General features: G+C 41.2%; 1 non-coding gene across 1 annotated transcript; it reads right to left on the reverse strand.

Annotated features, from left to right (window-relative positions):
• Nucleotides 1–1,304: 1,304 nt before the first annotated feature.
• Nucleotides 1,305–1,422, reverse strand: LOC138357365 (5S ribosomal RNA). The gene has a single exon (XR_011224943.1). It is a non-coding gene; the product is annotated as a 5S ribosomal RNA (ribosomal RNA).
• Between the last annotated feature and the right edge of the window lie 3,875 nt (nucleotides 1,423–5,297).

A 5,297-nucleotide genomic window follows, 5' to 3' on the forward strand; every position in this document is an offset into this window, starting at 1 on the left:
TTTGTACATGCAAAAAAAAAAAAAAAATCCTTTAAGTTATCAAGACAATGTGAGAAAACTTTACTTTTATAACTAAAGTTGCACAATTATACCAACTCTATGGTGGCTGGGTTGTAAGGTGTGTGGCTGTGTTTTGGAAGTCGCGAGTTCAAACGACCCAATGGGAATAATACTTTTTTTTTTTGCCATACAATCTTCCTAATACTATTATGTAGGTTTGTGTGTGTTTTTTATTCATTCTTTGGTTTTATAGATGACATACATATTGACTCCTTTACCGGTCCTTAATTAGGCTCTGGGAAGCAATGGGGTGTTGGTGGTGGTGGTGGTGGTGCATTTAAAACTAAACCAAAAATCACCAGTTCTGGACGCGTCAAATATCATATCCGCTTAATGTGTCTACAACCTAATTACTTAAAACTACACTATTTAATTCATTCATATCATGTGCATATTGGTCATTATGCTCATACAACCGACATCAAAATTTATTTTCATTATTAGAATCATACATTTCATCAAGTAATACAGATACAAAGAGATTTTCTTTCTGAGAAGACCGTTAGTATTGGCTTGCAGGCAGGCAGGCAGGCAGGCATTTGAGGGTTATTATTTCGCCTGTTGATTGGGGGGAGGGTTGATGTGTTAGGGGGTTTTCGGTTAGATGTGGTGGTGGTGATTGGTGGTGGTGATTGGTGGTGATTGGTGGTGATTGGTGGTGGTGGTGGTGGTGGTGGTGGTAGTAGGTGGGAGTTGGGGGTGGGGGGGGGGGGGAGGGAAGGGGAGGGGAATGATGGTCTGTGGATTCCTTCTCCGTACCCTTTACATATAAGCAAAAATATGCCTTCTTGTGGGTATAGAAACATTAACACAAATTATATCAGTAACTGATATTGTAGCCTTTTAAACAGAAAAGATTTGTACATACAAATACTTTTTAATTATCATTTATTTGTGGAAATGGCATTTACGTCATTAAATTGATACCTCAGCATCAAGCTAGTGTCCTGCAGCAGTGGTCCAGTGGTAAAGTGTATATAAGTGATGCGTATTCTTGGAGTTGCGAGTTCAAACCCGGATTAAGCTATATATATATATATATATACAACATGTTTTGTTTTGGTTGTTTGTTTTTGTATAAAGCCTCACACAATATCTATATTAAGCGAGTTTGTTTTAAACATGACATACATATTAATTCATTTTACCAGGCCTTATTCCACACAACTCCGTGAATTTCCCGTGGAGCCAGCCATTCAAACAAAAACAAACGAAACAAAACAAAACAAAACAAAAAACATTATTGCCAACAGCATTGGTGTTCCCAGGCGGTCACCCATCCAAGTACTAACCAAACCCAACGTTGCTTAACTTCGCTGATCGGACGAGAAGCGGTGTTCTCAACGTGGTATGGCCGTTGGCATGAGACTGCCTACACATTGTGGCTAATAACCAACTCTTTTAAGTCATCGCGGCAGGATACGGACCTGCTTGTGGTGTCTTAATGGTAATTGTATCCTAACATATTTTTGTCTCCTTGGCATGGATATTTAACATCGTTTATTCAGTCTTGGGTTTATGTTCTTTCGCCATTTACAGACATTTTACATCTACCTACTTCCTCAGCCTGCCCTGCCAATTTCTAATGAATTTGTGGATTTTCTTTTGTAATACAAACATGTGTGTGCTCATCTGCTCTTCAGTTTTATTATGATATGTCTCATCTGTCCTGCTTTATGATACTTTTACAAAGAACATGAACAAATGCTTCTATTTTAGAGAAGATATGGGATCCAGGTTTCGGAGCCGTAAAACCAACCGTCGTGATTGGTGGACGAGTTGCCAGGTTGCAGCTTCTGTACCGTGCCGGCACATAAATAGGTTCGGCTCAAGCGGCGGCAGCATCATTCCCCCGTGACTGTCTGAGCGTCTCTCATCACCTTGGTTGGTTCATCATCATCATGGTAGAAGCAAAGCCTACCAAGAAGGCTGCGGCTGCTGCTGCTGTGGTGGCCACCACCAGGAAACCTCGCGTCCAGGTTGCTCACCCGAAAACTAGTCAAATGGTTCTAGCCGCGGTCGCAGCACTCAAAGACCGTAAGGGCTCGTCTCTACAAGCAATCAAGAAGTACGTTGTTGCCAACAACAAAGTCGAGGCTGCCAAGATCGCCATTTACATCCGAAGATTTCTCAAGAAAGCAGTGGCTGACGGCATTCTTGTTCAGACCAAGGGAAGTGGAGCTAGTGGATCATTCAAGCTGGCCGTAGCAGAGAAGAGGGCCGTTCTAACTCCCAAGAAAGCCACCACAACCAAGAAACCATCTACAGCAGCAAAGAAGGCCGTGGTAACTCCCAAGAAAGCCGCCACAAGCAACAAACCACCTACAGCCTTGAAAAAGAAGCAGCAGCAGCAGCAGCAGCTTGTTGTTGGGAACAAAAAGCCCAAAATAAAGAGAGCTTCAAAATCTCCCAAACCACCCAAGGCAAAGAAAGCTGTCAAAAAAACAACAAAGGCAAAATAAACGACGACATGCAAGCAGCATGAATACACATGACAATAAACATCCAGGCCTCCCCCCTCAGTGGAGGGGCCTCATATGATTCCAAAAAAGAGTTTAGTTTTGTAGACAAATAAATCATTACTTTTGGGGTAGATTTACTCTGTATATTATATATATATATATATATATATATATATATATATATATATATATATATATATATATATATATATATATATAATATACATATATTATATATATATATATATATATATATATATATATATATATATTATATATATATACATCTATATTATATATATATATAATATACATATATATATATATATATATATATATATATATTATAATATATATATATATATACATGGGTGAGGTGATATGGTACCAAAGTTTTGGGTAAGGTGATTGACATTTACACAAGATAAAACACGAACCAATGGGAATAAAAACATAAGAATGGAAGTAACTGCAGAAGGCCTATTGGCCCATAACACAAGCACTTCCTCTTGATGCTTCTATATTGGTTCAGAGTCTTGAAGCTATAATAATAATAATATATATATATATAATATATATATATATATATATATATATATATATATATAATATATATATATATATATATATATACACACAAAACTAAATAGTCTTGTTAGACAAATTGCCCCTATTAGAGGCAAGTTGACTAACAAGCCGAATGACTGGCAATTGTTTTGAATTTGAGTTAAATCTAACATAGAAATGTAATCAAACCTAACCTAACCTATGCTAACCCAAGCTAAGCTAACCTAACCTAACCTAAGCTAACCCAAGCTAAGCTAAGCTAACCTAACCTAAGCTAAGCTAACCTAACCTAACCCAGCAATTCATGATCTTAATATAATACTGTTAATTGGATAAACCAATTTGGAAAGAAATGTTCGAAAATAACAAAATTAACTGTGCTTGTTAGGAAAATTGGGCCTTGCATACTTGTCCCAATAGTGTGGTTCTCGCTTTTAGGTACGACATAAACGTATACCTAAGTTGAGAGAGAAAAAGATTCTCACTCAAACATGCATATCGATTGCCAGTCCTGAATTCTGGGTAGATATTCGTGTCCTCCCTTTTCATTTACCATCATTTGGATACTATCAAAACAGCTCTGAGAAGGATAAAATGAATAAAACGGGTAGCTCACTCATGTAAAAAGGAAGAGTTGGGAAAGATCTCTCTCTCTCTCTCTCCCCTCACACCCCCCCCCCCCCACCAATGATCCTGCTCTGCTAGTATATAACGTAACAAACCTTCCCCCCCCCCCCCCCAATCAGAGTCCCTTTAAGCATGCGAGGATAAAAAATAGATTTCATAAGACCCAATGTGCTAGCTGATATCAAAACAATTTATGTTATCGTCTATTAAGCCCTTCAGTAAAAAAGTATAGGGACCTAATTAGGTCCCGTTTTGAGGTGGTGGTGGGTGGAATCGATGGATTAGCCAAGCTCTTATCCGCCGAATCCGTAGAGGGTACGACCCTGGCGCTTCAGAGCGTACACCACGTCCATGGCAGTGACGGTCTTCCTCTTGGCGTGTTCCGTGTAGGTTACAGCATCACGGATGACGTTCTCGAGGAACACCTTCAGGACGCCACGGGTCTCTTCGTAGATGAGACCCGAAATACGCTTGACGCCGCCACGACGAGCTAAGCGACGAATAGCGGGCTTGGTGATGCCCTGGATGTTGTCACGTAGCACCTTACGATGACGCTTGGCGCCACCCTTTCCGAGTCCCTTGCCTCCCTTGCCGCGTCCAGTCATGGTGTTGTAGTTGTGTGAATCGAATTGACGAATGCCATTCATTCATTCATTTAAATATAGGTCAAGATACCCTAATGGGTGAGCGTGGAAGTGGGATAGGAAGAATTAGTGGGGGTGAGAGGAAGGGTTTTCAGTATGAGGTAAAGTGCCAGGGCTAGACCCAGCTGCATGGCATTGAAATCGTTATGACCAGACTAGGCAGTGAAGGCAAGATCGGATCTCTGTGACAACATTTCGTCTTTTCTGAGCACCCACGGAGACAGCAGTCCTCAGCTGGGTGTGCCCTGGAGGGCTCAACCAGATGTGGTCTTGATCTGCTAATCAGCATCGCGGCCCACCCAAGCGCACCAGAAAACGGAGCTAGTTGGTCCCCCTAAAGAGGGGGGAGAAGAGTTAGGAGGTTATAGTTGGAAGTTTGGTGATTTTGAGTAGTGATATTATAGGAGAGGGTTATGTAAAGGACGGAGCAGGAGGTGGATCGTCGATCAGGTTAAAGAGGTTGTGCGTATGTCTGTCTGCTTAGGACGTTTCTGAGGAACGTGTCGTAGTTGTCATGATAGGTGAGAATTCTGTCAATCTGTTTCTTCCCCATAGTATCCCAGGTTGATGTTCAGAGGTGGGATGTTCGCCCTCTCATGCAGGGCCTCACTGGTGGTGAAGTCCTGCCAATGGGTCGAACACCCATCTCAGAGCCCTGTTCTGGGTACGCTGGAGTTTCTTCCTATTTGTTGGTGCGCAAGTGTGAGTGGGATCGGTGCATATGTTAGGAGTGGAGAATAAGTTTGTATAAGTAGAGCTTGGTGGCTTGGGAGGCATGTTTAAGTGGTAGAGTTTTGATAGGCGTTTGAGGCTATAGCTTTCTTGGGTGTTATGTGTGTGTGAAAGCGAAGGTTAAAGTCTAGTGTGAGTCCAAGTACTGTGGTTTTGTTGACTCTTGGGATCTGGGTTGCATCTGGTGATTGAGAGTAGAGTTTTA

This window comes from Procambarus clarkii, chromosome 77 (assembly GCF_040958095.1).
Source record: "Procambarus clarkii isolate CNS0578487 chromosome 77, FALCON_Pclarkii_2.0, whole genome shotgun sequence".
In the NCBI taxonomy this organism is placed as follows: domain Eukaryota; kingdom Metazoa; phylum Arthropoda; class Malacostraca; order Decapoda; family Cambaridae; genus Procambarus; species Procambarus clarkii.